Source organism: Anticarsia gemmatalis, chromosome 6 (genome assembly GCF_050436995.1).
Source record: "Anticarsia gemmatalis isolate Benzon Research Colony breed Stoneville strain chromosome 6, ilAntGemm2 primary, whole genome shotgun sequence".
NCBI classification, from domain to species: Eukaryota; Metazoa; Arthropoda; class Insecta; order Lepidoptera; family Erebidae; genus Anticarsia; species Anticarsia gemmatalis.
Window position 1 is genome coordinate 9,808,098 of NC_134750.1, and position 23,622 is coordinate 9,831,719.

General features: G+C 32.0%; 1 protein-coding gene across 3 annotated transcripts in view; it reads left to right on the forward strand.

Moving 5' to 3' along the window:
- LOC142973724 (uncharacterized) overlaps positions 1 to 23,622 on the forward strand; it is a 242,803-nt gene that overhangs the window by 68,148 nt on the left and 151,033 nt on the right. Inside the window, exons 1-2 of one of the 3 annotated variants that reach the window (XM_076115701.1) lie at positions 12,718 to 12,900; positions 14,717 to 15,064. The exons of the other annotated variants lie outside the window; for them this stretch is intronic. The gene's annotated coding sequence lies outside the window, so the exon portion shown is untranslated. Of the gene's footprint in view, positions 1 to 12,717; positions 12,901 to 14,716; positions 15,065 to 23,622 lie in introns of those variants that run through there. 3 annotated transcript variants of the gene reach the window in all.

Consider the following 23,622-nt stretch of genomic DNA (forward strand, 5'->3'; position numbering starts at 1 on the left):
AATGGTTAAGCATAGATGTCAAACATATTTACGAAATAATTGAATTAACAAAATACTTCATCAATTTATTACAGTATCGTCAGAGTAATTATATACATGGTCGCGTTGTCGGTCTAGTGACAGTCATCAACGCCCTTGGTGAGTTGAAACTATAATAATAGCAACTCGTCTACTTACTCAAAAACGTATTGCCTGCGGTATGCAAACCAGCTAAAAATCGGCACAGTTCACTAATACGAGAAAAATTGCGACGGATTTATTTACGCCCAAGCACAATAATTCATAGTCGCGTATTTAGTTGCCACGCAAGTAAAATGTGAAATTAATAAATACCCTTGCAGGAGACATTGCTCTTTGCAAGTCTGAGTAAACGTTTAAGCCTTTAATTTACAAGTTGCCTGCAATTATAATTGTGCGTAAATATGTATACAAGTCAAAATAAAAAAATATAAAACAAAACACGTCTACCATAAAACGAGACGAGCTTTTGCTATGTATTTATCGAGCTCACAATCAAATTCTCAGCTGCTTATAAGCTACCTACCTGTATTTTATACTAGTATAATATATGCTATCGAAGAAACAGCTTTGCCCAATTAAGACAAATTTACTCATCCGTAATTAGGGTTTGAGTTCTGTGTTGGGCTAGCATATAGGCTTTTCACTTTAAGTAATGATTAGAATAACTAACTATATTAAAGGAATATGAACCGTAGCACATAACATTGTGCAAAAAATAACTATCATGAAGAATTGTTAAGTAAATCAAGTAACAGTTGACTTTATCATTACATTCTATACGTTTTCTTATGTATTTGTATTTTTTATTGCATTGTTTTTGATTAAATACTCTTTGTATTACACTAAATATAACAAAAATGTGTGAGAAATTATTAAAATGAAAATCGTCATTGATAACTGTTATTCTTTGTGACGTAATATTATAATATTTGAGGTCAACGAGTGAGATAATGTAATATTCATCATATTTATGTATGAGTTGAGTAACTAGTTTATTAGCGAAGAAAAACTGAATTGATAATAATCTTATATGTATATTCAATAGTATTTAAATTTATAGTTTATTGTTTTACTTATTTGAAAGATAAGGTCTACTGGTTATTTTTACAAGAATAAACTAACTAACCACTAACCATAAGACAAACAAACAACAACTAGAATATTTACGATAGATTTAGGTAAAATATATTTTAAATACTTAATACTTCTAAATAAGTCAAAAACTATACATTACATAGACAACGTTTAAATAAAATATGAGAATGGGAGAGTGTGCTGTGCGTCGAAGTTCTCCAAGCTGTCCAAATTTTATACATCATTTAGGTTAAAAACATAACTAATTTATTGAAATCACTTTCATAATAATAGGATGGCAGATATTGATTCACGTGAGCAAATATAATCTAATCTTTGACACTAATTATATAGTTGCTCTTAAGTAGGTAAGTTGCTAATTACTTATTACAATATACATTATTAGATATTTATTTGCAATCTATTTAAGTAATATTATGTATAAGCAATGCCATCAAAAACATTCTGTAAAAACCTCAAGTCTCGCCGTAAAAAGTTGTGAGATCGATATAATACCAAGTCGATTAATCTATTTAGTCTCTACTTAAAGGACCTTCTGTCTTAAGTTATTACGTATGTTATTATCATGCCAATTAAAAAAAATACCTTTAAAACAAATAGACCGACCTGGCCATCGCATGATTTAATTATTAGTATGTATCACACTACACAGCACGACGAGAAGTTAATGCTCCTGAAATGTTAATAATGGCGAATTTGTGTTTTCTTGCGATGACCAAGTCGATCTATTTGTTTTAAAGGTATTTTTTAAAAATTGGCATCATAATAACATACGTTATAACTTAAGACAGAAGGTCCTTTAAGTAGAGACTAAATAGATTAATCGACTTGGTATTATATCGATCTCACAACTTTTTACGGCGAGACTTGAGGTTTTTACAGAATGTTTTTGATGGCATCTCACTTCTTTTTGTAGAGCGAACATAAGTCCAATTTGTATGGAAAGACGTTTTTTTTTCATAATTCAACATATTTTTTTATGGGAATGTTGTTCAGTTTCATGGGCTAAACACCCTTACCCACCCTTTACCCCCTCCCGTTATGCCTCATATAGTAGGTACCTATTTACACCTATTTATTTTATTTTCTACAGTAATAATAATTCATTAACTGCAAATGTAACCTTGTAATCTTATACATTTATATGGTATTACAAAGTTATTGTTGCAGTTGGTGTATTTAGAAAACTGGACCGAAATTAGAAAATATTAAATTTTTCCCATGATTAAGACACTAAACCCTATTTGTATTCTAAATTTTAAGCTTCTAAGTCTGCTAGAAGTACCTTAGACTTTTGATGATCGGTGAGTCAGTGAGTCAGTGAGTCAGTGAATCAGTGAGTGACAAAATTCAAAATTTTAACAAGTTGTCATTCTTAAACTACTGGTTCAAATTGACTGAAATTTTAAATATACCGTGTTTATACAATGACTGATTAGTTGCTGAAAATCCAGGCTTCTTGTTTTATCCACAACGAAATTATAGGGGTGTCAAAAATAGCCCGAATTGCTTCGAGAAAAGGATGTTACGGACGTGCCGCTTTTTTTTTTGCTCGACTTGCGGGGGCACTTCCGTGCCCCCAGATATATTAACATCGTTGCAATGTATCTAGGTTGTACATAATAGTTGCAAATATTGAACTTAGTTGTTTGTAAAGTCGATGAACTTATTCTGTAGTCCATTGAAATGTTATATTTTTAGACCTTAGCTTGCGTTTTTCAAAGAACTTAATTTTATTTTTTCATGTGTTTGTATGAGTTTGTGGATGTCGCCACTCTTGTTCCTCGGTCCTGACCCGTTTTTCCGAGACGATCTGGGGGACAAGGATGGCTTTCAAATTGCTAATTAAAATGTTATCCTCTGAAAAACGCAACTCTATTGAAACTTTAAAATGGGCATCTCCTGATTTAGATTCACAATTTTGCAGTTCTATATAATCTTAAAGCTATTTTCACAGCTGTCTCTAATACTTATGCATTAAATCAAATCTCTAATTAAACTTTTCCTATCTACTTAAAATTTTTCTACTAATTTTGTATTCTTGCGTTTTCTCGATAAGATGAATAAAATATGGAATTGGACTTTATTACTTCATATCATAAAATCATTGCGCGAAGTAAAATTATCATATGCTGGTACCCGTGTAATTGATCACGTGTCTTGCAATGACCCCATGTGCTTACAAATCGTAATTGTGGATAATTAATTATTTCTATCTGTAATCTAGCTCTTAGACGTCATAGATTTATGCACATCGAATGATGTATTAGAATTAACTATCTTCTTCGTCTCGCATGAGGTCCATTTTTCTTTCGTTCTTCTACATAGGTAGTTCTATTTAAGACAGTCATCATGTTCACCACCTGAAAATTTATTCACAATTTTTATGTGGGTTAAAGAATACATATTTTTCTAATGTTACCGTTTCTAAACAAAGGTAAAACCTAATAATTCATTTGTCTCGTACTTTTACATTTGAAACGGACAATAATCTAAAACTGCGAATTATGATTTTGAGAATTATAATCTTCATAATACACCGAATACATTATTTTGCATAATATATTCGTAATACGTCAAACATATATTTGCTCGAACGACGTCATAGGGGCATGTACTGTCAAACCAAAAGGATAATGAAATCGTGTTCCATAACTTTACTTCATTTGACACAAACTGAATATTTTTTGAGCAAATGTTTTTGCAAAGTCAAGTTAATCCTGACTGATTCATTTGAGTACACGAAAATTGAACGATAATTTGACAAAATGTTACTAAAAGTAGATTTGATAGTCATGTATTATGTAAATGTTTATTGTTTCAGGTAAATACAGTGACACGGTGTTTGAAGATGCCTCTTCAAATAATTACAGAGTAAGTCATTTTGAAAAGGAAATGGGATTATAAACGACAACGTTACTGTATACTTTAAATGATGATGAATCATGATTTGCGAACAGTTCCGACACAGTAATTTTTGAAAATATATTTTTTTAACCCACTACAATCCAATTGCAGGACAAGAGTCTCCTCCGGAATTGAGGGAGTGGTTAGTCTCTGAGCGCTACTTGCCGTCCTAAGGCATGTTTTTTTTTAAACTATTTTCAGTCTACCGTATTTTGTGAAAATCAGAAGCACGCTTGATGTTTCCAAGAGAATTATAATTGTACAAAAGTCCCTTATTTCATGAACCTTGGACAGGTGTGAGCCCAGTGGAACAAAGATGAATACGGTAGTGTACACCAGAAAGAAATCAATCTATTTCATAAATGACCGAGTAAACATCTTCTATAAAATGTTTTACTGATGTAATTTATTTTGTACAATCCGTCAATCATTCTGAAGCATTTCCTCGTTGCGAGAACATGTTTTCATTCTATATGATTATGTAGTGTAATAAAATATACGGTTTATTGGTCCTGTTAGCGATAGGTCATTAAATTGCCTGCATTGTATCGACGCGGGTATTTTATTTTTATTCTCACACAATATTAGTATTGAGTATTCTTTGTAGTACCTAATAATATTAAACAACTTTTTTTATATAAATATATTTTGCTCATCGCACTTCACGGATGTTGGACTCACTGATACAATACTAATTTTCAGAACTTTAATCTTCACGTTGGGCAAGTGCGTGTTGAAGACTACGTCAACCTATGAAATAACTTTGTTAACTCTGGCTTAACTTACCTGATTCAAAAAGTTTAAAGGAAAATTTACGAGCAGAATATTCCGCGATAATAGCTAAAACTATAATAATTTGTAAAATACGTAATACCTAACGACATCTAGTGGCAAAATATAGAACAATGTGCTCACAACTTAAGCTTGTAATCAACCAATCAGTGCTCACAAAAATGTTCAAGATCATTGACACTCGAACACGGTTTAGTGACAAAGCGACATTGTACTTAATTTTTGTTGCTTATTCCTATGCAAAATAATTGCGTATGTTTTTAAATGATAATGTAGAGGTAACGGGAAGGCTGTTGCTATTCTTCTTATTGTCTTGTTAAGTTACTTCAACAGCATTGTTCTGTGTCGCTTTTATTCGCAGAAGTAGGACAGAAAATAGGCCATGGAACTATTGCGGTGATTTTAAAATTAGCATTTTTTTTTGTTAAAATTACAATAGCTTAGCTTATTTTTAAATATTAATTTATACGGTTTTACGGAGTAGTGGGTTTTGATTACTAAAATTAATCTTTATACTAGCCAGTAGTTTAATTCGAGCTTGATTAAAGACACTAAGATTTGTGAAACTTCAGACAGAAAATTTAAAGAATTTAGATTTAATTTAGAGCTTAGTCAAGCGTTTGAGTCTCGAGAGTTTATTATAATTAGATAACATCTTTTACACATCATTAATGTATTTTAAAACCTACGCAATAAATACTAATATGCTATCGATCAATAATGACAAAACATCAACGAAACTAACCGTTACGAATTCATTGCATTATAACGGTTCTCGCTTATTAATCACTGTTTTGCTTGCTGCTAACAATATTGTTTAATAATAATATGTTAAACAAAAATAACTGGCTTAGTGACAGCTATATTTAAAGCTAACCTAAGTAAACTAAACACTGCTCCCTACATATAAAACATTAATTGACTAATATTTTAATAAATAAATTTAAAATAATATTAGTTGTTATGGTGGTTACTTAGGAGCTCTTCTATTTAAAAATACCTAGTCATTCATGATTATGGACCATGAAATGCGTTAAATTTTTATTTATTTTGTGACGGATATAATTTGATGATTTATATAATTTCATATTGCAAAAATAGCTTTCATAAATACTTACCTATTCTTTATACTTAATATTATTTTATGGACAGACTAATCTTTTGTACACAAGACAACAGTGAGTTATAATATATTATGATTAATGAATATGAAACATAATAAAGTCTATATGTTACTGTAAAAGCCCGAACTGTGGTAAATCCTAAGATTTTCCGGTAAAACCTAAGATTTACCAACTCTCAATGGTAAAAGTCCGAACAATACAGAGTTTAAAAACTATGTTACGATATATAAAAAAATCCTCCTTCATAACTATGTTTCTAACTATTTCACGGTATAATTATATACTGTGACATACTTATAAAGAAGGAGTTTTGGGCAAAGCGACATGGGTAGGTTAGGTTAGAAGGCTAAGGTGGGAGCGAGCGAAGCGAAGCTCCCACCTTAGCCTTCGTGGTTATTTCTTTTTAACCACCCAGAAGGAGGAGCCCCGCGAAGCGGGGCTCCGGCGACATCTCGACATCATCACGTGAATATGGGTAAAAGTTCGAAATAAAAGAATTGTTCGGACTTTTACCATTGCGAGTTGGTAAATCTTAGGTTATACCGGAAAATCTTAGGATTTACCACCGTTCGGGCTTTTACAGTAACATATACATTGAAAAATATTAAATTATAGTGCAGCTTCCGGCTAATAAATAATGTTTGCTGCAAATTCCATGTAACAAACGATTTACATAAGTCCGTCACTATAGTAAAGGTGCATTGTCACTAGCTGAGGAAAACTTTTAGTTCTTTAAACTATAGTAGTCTGCGAATACAGCTGGAGGGGCATTGAAGATTAACAAAGACGATATATTCTGGTTTAAAATAGCTTCAATAAATGTTTTGATTGAAATTGTTAAACAGTTTTTTTTGTGATTATCCCATTGCTGCGCAAAGCCTCCCCCTTTCTTTCAACCATCCCTGTCACCGGATTAATGTCCAATTAGGTACTTTCAATCGCATCTATGGTTTAATTAAAAAATGTTTAATTAAGACTTTGTTTTGGCAATAACGTGGGCAACATAATAATGAAGTAAGATCGCAAAGAGTAAGATTTAAATTCGTTCAGAGACGTCGTCGCGTCGTTGGAAAAGCTGCTTCATGGTTTCAATACCGCTTCTTCTCGAGGCGCTTCGCCTCGCCAGTGGAAAAGCTCACTAAGAAAATTCTTCAGCTGCCAAGGAAAATCTATTAAAGCCTTAACAATAACATTCGTGACGCTGAGTCAATTATCAAGAATCAAATCTAATTATAGTCAGCACGATTACGTAGAATTACATAATTTATATCTGAGGTTTACCTGTAACTTGAGATATGACTCCATTAATATTAGAACTTAGAACCGATAAGTATGTCATTTATCGCTCCTTCGTACTTACCCATCGATGAACAACTGTAGTTTGAAACTGAATTGAGAGCCTTGGCATGCACGATATATCAAGATTATAATTAATTATTCAATACATTTCTAAAACAAGGTAGCTGTGTCAAATAGGGCACACAAGTTAAGCATTATCAGCTAGACTAGTTTATTGATGGAGTCCCACACGACACTATGGTGTTTGTATTAGCGTCTCCGTATTTCAATAACCTGTTCTAGAATCCAAAAGAGGTTTTGTTTAAACATTGTTAATATTACCGAATCCAAAATACGTTGAATGCTATTCTTGATATCTTTAAATAGACGACCAAAAAAGAACCTTTTTAAAACTATGCCTAAATATAATGGTTCTAGTTATTTAGCATTTAATAGTAATTAATCAAGGTGAATTAAATAGCCTAGCCATGCAAAATGGTTTTTTATAGTAAAATCTAAATATATATATACATTTTTAAATTCCGTGTCATTTCGTGAGTAATTGTTTTTATATTTGTTTAGACTGGTTTCTATGTTAAAATCTGGGCAACTTTAAAATAACTTTAAGAAACTAATATCATTGAGTCGAGAATTGTCATTTTCGGACAATTTGTCATAGTTATTATTTTTGTTATTTTATTAGTAAGTTTCCCCAATGATAATTTCAGTTCTAGTGTATTTTTGAATAAGAATATGTAAATGATAATAATAATTATTATGAAGGTAAGGTATTTTTTATGTATCTATTTTATCATATTAGAGAACCTAAGTACCCAGTCAAAATATGAAATGTGTATTGTCAAACCATCAACCCTTGCAAATTAAAGTTTTTACAAAACAAAAAGTATGTATTAGATAAAAAAATAAAAGAAAACATCAAAACCAACTGTTTATAGTTTTTTATTTATGTAATAATATTTAATTAAATTATATGCAGTGTTGTATTAAAGTGTTATAAAAAAGATGTAACAGTGATATAAATAATGTGTTGAACAGGAAGGAGGTGGTTACAGGAACCAGCCAAGCGATCAGACACGATCACAAAACGTGAGCCTAACGGAAAACTCGTGCGACAATCAGAAAAAATATATCTAGTATAGCATGCAAAATATGTAGTTTATTGTTTTTGTTTATATATACAGAGTGTTGTTCTGTTTGTTGAAGTTATAGTACCGGTAAAACTGCTGTTCCTGCATGTCGATTTCTACATCAAGAAGTATTAATTTAGATGCTATTATGCCTAGATATTTAGTTCTAACTGTACGGACTTCGTATCCTGAAATGAAATGACGAAGGATGTATAGCCCTGTTAAGATTAACGAAGTTAGTTTTCTTTAAAATATTTATTTATTGTATGTTCCCTATTAAATTGTACTTTAAAAAAATATCCTCAGACGGCAAAGTAGCCTCCCAGAAGAACTCCGTTCGGAAATTTGTCCAACCCTGGGTTAGTGATAAGAATTCATAATTGCTTGACCACCAAGTTATTCATAAGTGAATGTAATTGTTTGCAATAAAAAGTGATAGTCAGGTATTAAATGTAGGAAACATTGCAAATCTGCTATTAATAATATTAATACCTTCATATTTTACTGGTTTCGGAAATGGCGGTAAAAATTCCGGTTCCCAGAGATTTCGAGACAAGACGAAAACACGTGTACTGTTTTGCGATGGAATAAAATTAATGGCGGATTATGGGTTTTTTATTCATGAACTTTATTTTTTACTTGCATGTTCTTGCTTGTTAAAGAGCTAGATTTGGTTTTTGTCTATTAAGATATTAATAGATTACACGCCTATAATAAAATAAAAGAATCTTCACATTATAAAAACAAAAATATTTTTTTAAACATGAAGTAAAAAAATATTTTTGTTCTTTTCTGAAACACCAAAACTAAAATTAAAAATTATAACATAAAATCAACAAGACTTTTCTAAAGTCACTTTTGCCAATTTATTTTAAATGTGTAATTATCAAGGCAAAAAAACCAAAATTATTTTTTTTTAAACGTTATTAGTACGAAAAAAACATACACTCCTTACATTACGGTATGGTAACATACAACTTCATACCTGCCTTAACAAGACATACAAATTACTCCGAACATAATCACACAGTTTTACAGAACATTATTGATAGACAGTAATGTAACATTATCTTGTTCCACGCTATCTCAAATTATACACCATTATTTTTTTACTTTAAGAATTGTTCTTCCAAGCAGCCAGCTTACAATTATTCTTTCATCTTAGTAATTGCATAGACATTTTGAATTTGTATTGCTATTTTCTTTTGACATACAAATTATAATGAATTGAAGTAAGTAGATGACTTTATTTAAGAAAATTTTTGAAAATTCAAAAAAATTAAACCAACTCTAAAAATATTTTTTCACATGTCTGTAAAATTGTTATACTAGGTCGGGGAAAAAGTCTTTTTGCAATATAGTATGAATTTGTATCTAATAAAATCTTTTCTCTACACAAAAAAGCTCGATATTTCTCACTGAAAGAAACCTGATGAGACGTGTACTTACTTGTGATTCTTGAAGCCAAAGAGATTTTTTTACAAGTTCATACATACTATAATGCGAAAAGACTGTAACTAAACCTAAAATAAACATGTTATTGTTAAGTTCTGCGAACGCTATTCTAAATGACATCTAAAGAAGTTGTAATACATAATTTGAAAAGCACCTTTTTAAATTGCATGCAAAATTAAACATAGCAATGAAATTACTGGCTGCAATTTATTCACTACAAATAGCAAAGGTTTTCCAAAGAAACGTTTTTGTTTCATTTGTTTGAATTTCGAATCATAACTTTCTTTTGTTTTTGTTGACCTTTAAAATAATAAAAACTTGAATTTCAAAAATTATAAGTTAAATAGATTTTAAATGGATGTATCCATATATGGATTTAATTAATGTAAAATAAAGCATTTATAAATAATTATTTTTGAGTTTTCCTTTTGGAAACGATTAATTACAATATAAAATCGAACTTAAAAGTAGAGATACTTAATAAAAAGTGTCTGTGTACATAACACATAATTTAATAATCCTGTGACTTCATTTTAGGGGTGACTGCGTGTTTATACTACGTTGTGAAAATAATCCAATAATCAAGCATTCACGTCGTAGTTCTCAATTGCTGTCAAGATATCGTGTAACTTGCGTAAATACCTGTGTTACAAGTACTAGGTACTTGTAGTAGTTTACAACTGATAATTACATACCGAGTAGTACCTAGTACCTATACTACCAGCCAGCACTGCAATCCATATTATTATTTTTCACTGAACCACGTTACGTCAGTGTTTTTTTTAAACTAATACTATTATTTTGTATCCTAATATGTCAATAATTGTTCTTTATTTGAATAGTAATTATTCCAAAATAATATCACAAAAGTTTAATAACTCAATCCGTACATTTTTTTTCCGAATACTTTGATTATGTATTGTGTTGTAGGTATCATTTCATATAGTCCAGTCATTATAGTAAGTTCACCTCGGAATTCGAGATACCCAGCTGTAAGTCTGTAAATACTTGTATATTGACACCCTAAAAGTTGTCTCAAAACCTACATATGGTAGGGTGTGCGCAACTATAAAATTTCAAGGTCCAAAGTCCCAAAAACCGGTTTTTTGAGCTTTTTTTGTAAATATCTCATTTCCTATGGAATTTTTGCATTCGTATTCATTACCAATATTGTACAGTACAAAATTCTCTACAAATTTTGTTTGAATTTTTTTTTTACGGTCAACCGTTTTCGAGATAGTGGGCGGAGAGCGCGCGGTCACAGGATCATTTCAAGTCAACCGGTGCCTCCGGTCGAAGATGCGCCATATATAGTTGATGAACTATCGATAAATCAATGATTATAATAATAAATAAATTTAACCCATTACTGTCCCACTGCTGAGCAAGGGTCTTCTCCCGTAATGAGGGAGGGGTTAGGCCTTGAGTCCACCACGCTGGCCAAGTGCGGGTTGGGGACTTTGCATGCCCTCAATAAATGTATTTAACAAATTTTATTCATGCAAGGTTTCCTCACGATGTTTTCCTTCACCGTTGGAGCATGTGACAATTATTTCTAATACACACATAACTTCGAAAAGTCATTGGTGTCATCATTTTCTTCATAATTATATTAAATCTATATCTTTTCAATAATACTGATTTATTTGTTTTTTTTTTCATCATGTAAGAAGTTATTAATATTAATTAGGTTAAAATTCAAATATAGTGCCTATATTTTCATGAAAAATTCTGCAATTACATGGGCAGGTAAGTGTTGATAAGTTAATTAATACTGAATAAAAAGTGGATAGGTTATGAAAAAAATGATAAAAAATAATGTAATAGTTAATAGAAATTGACAAATATTTATTAATCATTGATTTATCGATAGTTCATCAACTATAATATATATGGCGCATTTTCGACCGGAGGCACCGGTTGACTTGAAATGTTCCTGTGACCGCGCGCTCTCCCCTCTCTATCTCGAAAACGGTTCACCGTAAAAAAAAATATTCTAACAAAATTTGTAGAGAATTTTATACTGTACAATTTTGGTAATGAATACGAATTCAAAAATTCCATAGGAAATGAGATATTTACAAAAAAAGCTCAAAAAACCGGTTTTTGGGACTTTGGACCTTGAAATTTTATAGTTGCGTACACCCTACCATATGTAGGTTTTGAGACAACTTTTAGGGTGTCAATATACAAGTATTTACAGACTTACAGCTGGGTATCTCGAATTCCGAGATTCTTACCTAATTTAAGCTTAATTGACTGCACTAATAAGAAAGATGGTGGTTAAATAAAATTAATATAAACAGGTATTTGTTCTTAATTGCAACTGCGATCAATATAATAATTATAATATTTAGGAATTGATAACAATAGTATAATTAAGTTGAATTGTTAAATAATATTTTTTACACATACCCGTAGATATTAATTTAATTATTTGACGTTATTTAAATAAAAAAGATTATGTAATCACTCTATTGTTTACCGATCTTCACACAAAACTATTTTAAATACTTAACTGTGAGGAACCAACAATAATCTCTGCCAAAACCGGTATTTTGACTACAATGAGAAACACTTAACAACTAAAATAAGTACTTAAAAAGTTTACAACAACACTTATTTCAATCCTTAAAACAAAAAAAGAATTAATTTTTAAAACCATTTAATAGATTAAAGCCTTAAAGTTCCTGCTCTCAAGCGCATACGCGCCGAAAACGCATAAAGCCGTTCATTCACTTTCCTCGTTCGATTAATCAGTCGTCAACAAACGCAGCTGATGACGTATCACGTCGAGATTTTCCGCCTGCGAAGCCTTCGACCCGTAAACTCGATCGAAATGAAAATGTAATTATCGAAGTAAACAATGGTCAAGTCGTTTGGCGGCATTCGTGCGTCGAACATCGCGGGCGTCGCACGCGCGCTGTGCACGACAGGTGTAAGCGACGATCGCACGTTCCACGTTATCGCGCGTCTTACCTCGCATTGTTCCAACGAGATGCACTTATCTCCGTATACAATTGAAAGTGATATATAACAGTGCCGCGGGTGCACTTGACATTGACGCCTTATATCCCGATGTAAGTTCTGTGATCATGTTATTCCAGTGGCAGTGCTCCCGGCAATTAGTTACGGCACTTAATGAATATTCATACTTTTGTATTATTTGTCCGGAAAACTCCGTTTGTTATCTGCATTTTATTGTTGTAGTATTGTTATGGTGATTCTAGACGTTAGGCTTGTTACGCGTTAACAGCGCAAAATGAGTGGAGATTAGCGGAAATAACTATTCAATTACCTTGTCAAGTCATATGTGCCTATTTTTCTTTCGGTACATAAGAAGTAGTTATCGGTGTGACTAATGTCTGTACGCTTACTTTATGATGTTATTACGGCAATTAGTATATTTTAAATGTATGTGTATATAAAATAGTGGACTAGTATTTGGTTGGCAACTTATATTTTTCTAAGTTTCAAGGGTAAGGCAGTGACAGCGAGCGTTTTTCCGCCGGTCACGTGCGTGATGCGACCCGCTCCGAGTGCAAAAACTCGCTCATCGGTAGTTAATGATCAGTAACCATCATAAAAAAAAACCTAAGATAAGAATTATGATCATGACAGACTCTATTTTGGTGGAAAATATTTAAAATACATTTTTTGGTACTGTTTTTAGAATAGCTATGTTTGTTTTAATTTGAGTCTTATATAAAAACTAATTCAAGGTGAGCTAACACAAATAGTTTTAGTGCTCAAAAACACTTAGCGACATCTTCTATTGATATTATACGAGTGCTAACAAAAACCCTGTACCTCATAATACCATTTAAATATTATTATAATGATTTAAACACTTCAAAGACTATAATTAATTACGTTATCATTCTATTGTAAGCACGTAACTTTGAATCTCAGAAAAATAAACAAAAAATAACAATAACTAAAAGAGTAATAAAAAATAAGGAAAAACTTTTTCATAACTTCATTCCAAATTTGGATTTCGCCGACAGAGTGATATCAGCGAAAAAAGAAATAGAATTGAGAATAACATCACTAAAAAGTTAACAGTAATAAGGTTGTTTATAATTAAATTTAAATCAGGTATTTTTTAACCCTGTACCGTTGATGAGCGAGATATAATTATGTAAATAGCATGTGACAAAAACTACAAGACTGACGTATATTTCAGATAAGTGAAGTGGTTCGCTTGTGTACATTAAAACGTTTGTTTTCTTCACACGTCTTACTAAGTCAACATGTTTAGATAATGTTGAAATTAATTACTTCAAATATTCCGAGGCTACTTTACAACTCAAATATGTTTTCAAGTAAATTTTCTGCTATTGTATTTTTTTGCTATTTACTCTACATTTAAGTATGTAGTTTAAAAACACGATCGCATTAAGATTATCATAGTAACAAGTAAACATCGTAAAAGTTTTACCTTATTTTATAACCGGACGCTACCTGAATTCGTAAACGGAAACTTTATAAATTAAAGGTTCTAGGGTTAGTATTCACTTTCTCTTCAAAGATACCTTATTCTTAATAAATAAAATTATTTGGCACTATAGGCTATTACGCTAATAACCGTTGCAAAATACCAGGAACAGAGTAAAATTAAGATTATCTATTAATGCTTTAAATCACATACATTCTAATACATATAATCTTTTAAGTACTTATTAGGGGTTAAAATAATAAGCTGACCATAACAATATTACAATAAAAAATGTCTACATAACGTGGATAATATAATTCAGCTGTAGACTCGACCTTCGACAAATGTCGCCTGAATTTTAATTCGAGGGTTTAAAACTAAACCACATTTTAGCCACGAAAACAATAAATTATTTTACAATTTTGACACGGATAATATTTTTTTTTTTTTCATTTTAGATCATCGATAGAATCGATTCAATTCGATTAATCGAACGACATCAACGAACGTAGCTTATCGTGCTAAACAATTGACTGGACAGCGGAAGAGGAAATTAAAATTGTTACAGTGACGGATCACAGAAAAAAAATATCAGTGTCTTGATCATTAAATAAAATAGTTGCGAATAGTTTAGTGTTCAGTGATTGTGTGACGAAAATTTAAGCGGCGAGAACTGGGCCTTGCGATGCCTGCGATTTTGACGCGCGTTTAATTGTCGCAAATCGGTGCAGAAAAACTGGAGGTCGACACGTATGAAGTGTCAGTTGTCGTCCAGCTGACAACAGATGTCATCCCTATTGAAGTCGGTGAGTGAGATAATATGAGTGCTTTATATTTCTTGACGTGTTGAGGTTGAAAGAAAAGACAAGGTGACTCGAGATTGTTTTTACGAAGCGTAAAGGCTACTGGTATGCGCTGAATGTTAATTCTTCTGAGTTAGTGTACCGTTTCCATTAATATTGACGATTGGTAGGCGTGACTGTCTTCATTAACAATTTGTAATGACTATCGCAAAATATTCCATAAAAAATAACATTGATCAAATTCGTACAAATAAGCCTAGTTCAAAGTCCATGTAATGATTATAGATAATATTGCCTTGTGATATCATAATCCTTTGCAAGCACGAGGTCTAAAGGTGATCTTTCATGTGCCAGTTCTTACGTGATCTATCTATCTGCGGTTTAGACGTCAAATAAACGATGTTTACTTACATCGGCATGTGTTAACAGCCACTGATTTCTAAGAGCATTAGGACGCCTTGGGCGCTAAGTTTTTTGGTCTACACTCAGTTTTGCGTTTCAAAGCAGTTGACGAAATTGTTTAGAAGACTGTTTGATTAACAACTATTAGCAATATTTAAAACAACCGAAAGACATGCTGCATTTTCGTTGAAAAATGTATTATAATAATTACAAAAAGTTGTTTTCTGATTTACCACAAATTATCATAAATGTAGATAATATTCGCTTCACTTTCGTAAGGAGCAATATTCACGCAACGAAACTCATAGTCACGAACTAACCGCTTTTAAAATCAATCCCTTTCTTTCTGCTCGACCGCAAGCGATTAAAAACTGGCTTCGGCTACCAATTACCAATCAACGACGTACCCGAACCGATACCTGTAATGAATCTAATTATCCAACACATTTGGAAGTGAACTCAAGGAATTCACTTAAAACATTCGTTATGCCAATTTCAAGAATACCGTACACTCAATTCGTTCCATTAATGCAAAAAATGTCCTCTTTGCAAATTCTAGACATTCATTATAGAAGATGGTAAAACAGGTCCTGCGAGTGTTTTTACGATTTTTACGATGAAACGAGTATCGTGATGCCAATCGGTTGAATTTTGCAAATTCGTTTCGACTGGGAAGCTTTGAAAATGACATTTAGAAAAAATAAAATATTGGTGTTTTTCTATGAATACTTATTTATAATAGATTGTTTTTATATGATTTTTAAATAAGTTGATGACTCATCGGTTCTAATTTTAATTGCTAATCATTACAACTTTATTCTTATACACTTTTTTCTTTTGTGCCAGTATGTTTACTAGTTTATGGAGACACGTTTGTATACATATTATAAGTATAGCGGTATATTCCGGTGGTCAAAATTATATAGCAAAATTTAGACACCTTTTAGGGTTAGCCATTAATCTTTAAATCACAGTTTGAATCTATACGAGTGTCGTGCACAGTCTTGTCACGTCTGATTATGCTCGACCTTGCTCGGAACATTGATGATTGAATGGGCACACTTTTTGTTTTATCGTGGCTAGATTATACAATATTTTTTGCAGTAGTTCCGGTATTATTGGTGGAAGTGTTGATTGTTTTTGTGATGCTTTTAGCGCTTGTATAGTTTAAAGATGGGTCCGCTAATACTCAAATGCTATCAAATATACGTAAGAACGATATTATACTGTCCAAAGTTGTATGTTGTAAATTTTAGCATCCTATAATTAATCCTCCCAAAAAAAAACATTTAAATCGATCCAGCCATTCAGCAACGAAAGCAGGGAAAGCCGGCGTGATATATATGTGTTATCGACGAAAGGTTAACAGACCTGTTAAGCGGTAATGAAAATCCATCCTATGGTATGTTCTCAGCGATCGACGTCGAAAGGCATTTCCTAAAGGGCGGGTTGACTTGACTTTTGGATGGGATCTTACGCTTCTATAGTGTTTGAGCAATCGACAGTCTCAGTCCTATTGTTCATCCAATAAACTTTTCCTAGTCTTACCACAACAGATTTATCAGCAACAAAACTGTCAAGAGTAGATAATTACAAAGGCATTGATTGCTCAACTAATATTTCTTGAAAATCAGAGACAGAATAAAATGTAGACAATACAAGTACTTAAAATGGAATTTACAATCGCAAATAAAGAAAATCTTGAGTAAATAATAAGATAGTGTTGTTGTTACAGTTAAAATAGGTTAAGGGATATTTTTTCTGAGTTAACCTTGCAAGAGCGTTATTTGCAATAAACACGGGACTGTGACCTTGTCAGTGAGTGATGACGATAAAAGAGGACACTACGCATCGTAGGATTCAACGCTTATCATCACCACTTAAGGCTGTTCGTTACCTTTGCTTAGTTTTATAAGTGGAAGGGTTTATGACGCACCTAGTCAAATACTTGAGTACTTTTCTATTATCTTTGAAATGCAACTTAGAAATTAAGTACATTTTTTTATTATCAGATTAAGGTGTACTTTTTTGACACGGTGAATTTTCAGATAAGGTAGTGTTTCAGTTATTTACTTCATAAAGAACACTTTGAATATTGTATAGATATTTTTCTTAAAAAGAGGTATCACACATCACGCTAACAAAGATTTGCAGTAAAAATTGAAGGATTATTTAAAACTCCGTTCTATATAAGGTATCCGACAAGCCTGTGGTATTTAAACTCGTTGAATCTCAAAGGTCAGGCGATAGTTGTTTCATCTAATTACAACTCGACAAAAAAACATATGATTGAATAAAACTGGTACTCGATAATTTAGTCACACGAATTTTCGAAAAAAAAAGGCTTTTGTTTGTCATTTAAACTTCAAAATAAATTCCTTTTTACAAACAGTGGACGCGCGTTCAACGTTTTATTTTTAAATTGTCAATAGTGACTCGATAACCAAATTGCCAGTGACGTTTTCCATTTTTAAATGGTGCAGTTGACTGGGTTAACGAGAAAATATTTTATTTTACCTGTTAACCTATTTTAACATTATATTAGACACCCATTTTGATCCTAACGAAAATGCGAATAAGTGACGTCACTATGTCGTATTTCGAAACTAATATGTGATTTTGACATTTCATAAAAAGTGTCCGATTTGACTGATAGTCAACTACCATATTATTGACAGCTACAAAGTTGCCTGTCAACAAATACATTGAAAGCGGCCAGTTTATTAATTTCAAGGAGCAGTTTGAACTATGGGTTAAAGATGAATAATTTCCCAATGAAATTCAACGCAAGGTGTGTCTGTGTCATACCTTATGGTTTATTGGTACTGGTTTCCCACCTGCTTCATATGCAGTATATTATATCAAGTTACTCGTTACTGGCATACATAGTAGCCTTCAATAGTTTTTGCACCTTTGTGCATTTCATTTCGTAGGGTAAATAAAATAGGCAACATGGAATAAGAATTGTTTAATAAAATTTGACTTATATTTTCTTGGTATTACAATTATAATGTTAACTTTAATGAGAGATTTAAAACTAAAAATAAAATAATTCTTTATAATATTAACAATATTATAGCTAAACATTTATATTCATATTTTTTCATTTAATATATAAACATCAGCGATATTATTACATTTTTTTAAGGCCGGAATCGAAGGGTAAGTTAGGTTAGTTCTAAATAAGCAATAACTAGCATCAATTAAAAGCTGTTGTGATTGTAAACATGGCGAAAGAATTACTTCAACGATGCAACGCTTACTATAGAAATGTTGTTTTCTATTCTACGACATGTGTAAATAATGTTAGCACACCCATAGACGGTATCAGTTGTTTACCTGTAATATAACATTTCTTATACTCTAACTCTACAAATGAAGTAATTAACTATCGGCAGGGTGAAAATGAATTTCATGAGAAATAATTATAGTTATTTTTTTATAACATGGCCACTGTTATACCTGAAGTTTTATGAAATATCTGCGTTTTACAATTTACAATGTTTGTGTCGTGTAATAGAAGGCAATCCTATTGCCTATATCAGATTCTTTACCAAACTCAGGACTTCTATTAAGAATTTTTCTAATATTTTAAAGAAGAAAATCATAATTGCTCTTAGTTCCCGAATTGATTTCCGTGTTGAGCAAAGTGCTATTGGGCTTGGGCTTAGACAGTATGATTCATCCTAATGTAGTTATTTATTAATAATAACTATACTGATTCCAATAATGATAATAAAACTGTAATCTTCAGAACGTCAATGTCTGATAATAGGACACACCCAATGTGTGGACATACCTTTCTGTGATTGGTTAACTATATAGGGGCAAGAACATACATACATACATATGGGTAAACTGCATGAAAAAGTATTCTGAAAGAGCGAAAAAAGTTGAACTAGAGCTTCAATTTAATTGATGCTAAAGTGTTATGTTGTTTCTTTGCCTATAGTGTTTATTGTAGAGATTTTTTAAAATGTAGAGTTGAGTAATTACGTTTAGCATTTTAAAATTGAATGACGTCTCAACGACGTTAAAGAGATTCATTCAAAGTAAACTGAAAGGGAAAGAATTGAGGATAATAAGATGATAGACATAACCTAGCAATTATCTGTGAGAAATGTTCATTGATAAATCCAACTGGCGCCGTAATAATTCAACCAAATGTTCTTGACTCTAAATTGTAATTAAAATTATCCCTAGAAGCACATCGTTTCTAGTTAAACCTAAGAAACATCTACACTATTAACCTGAATTTATACTAGCATATAAAGTTTCTGCAATATTAATACATTATAAAGGTCTATCCAATATTAATAAACATTACCTATCTTCAATTTTGGCACTTAAATTAGTCTATTCATTATTCCTATCGAAGCCTTCAAAGGTTGCCGTACATAATTTAAATAGTGTAGCTATATTTAGTATGTTATATAAGACTACGAGATGGTAGGTTCAAGAATTATCGATTTGTTACCAAATGTCGAGCCCAAAAGGTCAGTCGTATTAATGATTAATTCCTCGAGCTTTCATCGAAGAAGCGAAGATGTAATATGAAATTAATAGTTGAGTCTAAATAGAATTATAGTTACTTTATTCAGAGATAAAGCGCAAAAAGTCCGAGAAAAAAGAGTCAGAAAAACTATTTGCAAATTCTCAAATGTTATAAGATAGCATTCTGTTATGTAAGAAAGGTCAATGTGCCATGCATAAACTAATTCCTTGAGCGATCTAAATAGAAATAATAATAATAAATCTTTTCTTAGATTTCAGTAAATTGATTACGGCATCTACCCCTTTACAAAATGTGGTTGAGATAACACACATAACACAAAGTGTAGTCTAGATAAACCATTTAGGTCACCCAACCTATTTTCAATTGACAACCCCTGCAGTTCCAACATCGTGTGACCTAATAGAAAAAGGAGTGGTACAACCGCGCCTTACTCTACATAAAAGACAATATCCAAATCTACCATTAAACAAATTGATACAGTCATAAAATAGCACTCGCACTCGCAAAGACAATACTTGAGCGATGACACCGCCCACGAATAATGGTAAACGACTGACCTTGATTCTTTGCGTCACCGACTCTCCCATGGGCCATTTCGCCGACCCTACCAAGGTTGAAAGACACACAGCTTCAAAGCCCACCTGACATGCTATCCATCATTCTATTTTCGTCGGATTATATAACAATTTGTAACACACGAAACGTCAAGTTGATAAGGTTTGATTAATTGATTTGTATACTACGGTTTTATGTGCACACGTATGCGTGTCAGTTTATTGCTACTTTAACATTGGCTTTTAGTTTTGATTGTCTAGTTCAATGTCAGTGTTTCAAAGAAAATGTTTGTGTCCAGGTGTAGTACAGTGTATTGTTTATACTGTGATTATTATGCACGGTATTAAGACACTATGTTATCCTCGTTTCCATTTACCTTGTTCCGCACACACATATGTTCTCAATATTACGAGGTGCAACTCCTATCGTTTATTTTCAGAGTAATTGAGCAGCCATATAAGTTTATTTTTATTTTATTGCCTTTTAATGTCATTTCATCGGAATCGATCTAAGATTTTCCTTATACGATCAATGAGTGATTTTGAACGATTGCACAGTTTCTCACAGTCTAGACGTGTTTTGTACTAACTAGAGCCTAATATGGCCATAGAAACAAGCCCAAGTTTTTAATTAACTTAAATAGGTCGGTACTTCTAACACTGTTAACTCGTATTGTTTATGTTTACTAAAGTTGTTAAGTTTTGAAATGAGAAAATGACGTTTAAATGCGTACAGCAGTAAAACACGATAATTAATCATGTAACAAGCACTCTCAGGAAACGTCGTCGACAGCACAGCCTTCATTTACGTAATTGTATGTTAATAACAACGTAACCGCTTTTCGAGACAGCATGCGTTCATTTCCAGGTTTTAATAGTCCATTTGAATATTTTCTTTAATTAAAAACTGATTGAAAAAGCCGTGACATATATCTATAACAAATTAATTTCTGCCAGTGTTAAAACAAAGGTTGGTTATAATTCAAAATGTGTCGAAAATTCGTGACTTTTGAAATTAATGATTGTTGGCCGATGAGGTCGGCTGTGTGTCCCGGAGGCTAAGGCCGCACTGTCTGCTAATTCCAGTAACATTTAGACCAGTTGTAAACGTACAGGCAATTGGTACAAGGCCAGAATAACACTAAACAGTGCAAGTACCTGTTACTTTAAAATGTGCCTCCGATTGTATCTTATCGATTGTATGTGTCATATTTTGATCGCTAGACAACCAGTTACAGCATTTTCAAGATTTGCGATAGTAGATTAGAAGGTACCTGATAAACCACACATACCAGTTTATAATATTACGTTAATATTTTCCTTAAGTTTCAGCTGAATGCAATATTGCATTGTAGAAATTTCCTTAGTAGGTATATTGGCATCTACTAGACATTAAATTTATCTACACTCTGAGAAAGTTCTAGATATTGCTAGTTTGTGATTTATCATTCGAGAGTAGCAAAGAATTTAAGATAAGATAACATATTTTGATTAACATCTGATTCTAAATAAAATGATAAAAAATCAGATCGCAAATTTGATTATTGCACAACGAAAATTCGAGATGAAACTGCGGAATATCATTACATATACAATAAATATATTTTGTTATTTATTCTGCGTACGAAACATTGTATAACATTATAAAATTGAACAATTGTATACGAGTACAAACGCGGTTGTAACAATCATTTGAATAATACACGAACACATCAACAATCATCATTATCTCTACAATTTACTTACTACATACTTCAAGATAAATCCGTACTCACATTCTGTAACGAAACGTTCATATATTTATAACAAATATTAAATACATATGTATATAACTACGTTTGCAGTCTTGTATATACGACTGAATCACGAGGCTTCGGATACGTTTCCCAGGTAGGGCAAAGTGCTACTGATAGTTTCTAATATATTTCTTGATGATAGCCCAGAGTCTGGTGACGTGCCCGATGTTATGGGCTATTAGCTAACCCCCAATTACATGGGACTAACATTATAAGTGGCTATATTTCATGCTATCAGCCTACACCTTCAAGTACAACAGGCGTGATATTAAATATGTATTTATTCTGCACACTTTTCATTATCCACAATGACAAACTGAAAGTCATATAGGTGTATCATTTGCGAATTTGTTTAGACTCAACCGAGCGTGATTGATGGACTGTGCGTGACAATGTACTACCGTGTCATATGACTTGCCACGTGGAAAATTTTCCAACTAATGCTCTTGTAAATAAACACTTTTCTCTCTATGAAATACGATTTAGATAAAAGGCTGTTGTCTATAGAAACAAGTGGTAATAGTTACACGTGTATCGAGATAATTAGCGGAAGTTATATTAACTATTCTAACATTAGTGTGGAAATAGAATAAAAAGTGTTTTTACTATACAGACTAAAAAGAATAGTCTTCTACCAAGGATGAACAATTATCATCTGTTAATGATATACTGCCTTAAGATAAACAAGCTTCAATAGATAGCTAAATGAATGCAGACGTTGGAAAAGGAACGAGGACGCAGTAAAATGTCGCTCCATTTAGTTGACCTGAAGGGATAGGCTCAGACAGAATTGTTCTATTTTTTTCCTAATTATACTTTTAAATCTTAAAGCTAAGTTCTAAATGTAGTGACAAAGTTAATACAATGAATAATTTTATTTTCTATATTGGTCACAGTATGCGGCATGCTTCATATTTTTATAGATGCAACGATAGCTAGCAATTTAATTTTTTAAACTTTGAATTTTCGAGTGGTATTCGATTACAAAGGTGTTTCTTCATAAAGAGTAGAAGTAAAAAAAAAAACAGGAGCTTAATTTTTATCGTACTCAATGGAATTTTACAGAATGCAGTTTTGACATTGACATTATATATAATAAACATCAACATAAACAACAAACGTGAAGCAAAATAAAGCCCTGAGTGCAACTAATTATTAAAGAATAGTTAAACACATACATTGATGGGTTTAACAATAAAACCGTGACAGTATAAATATCAGTTGTATTGCTTCTTGTTTCAATGTTACGTCCTTACAGCAAATGATAATGGTGAGACTGCCCACTGAACTTGT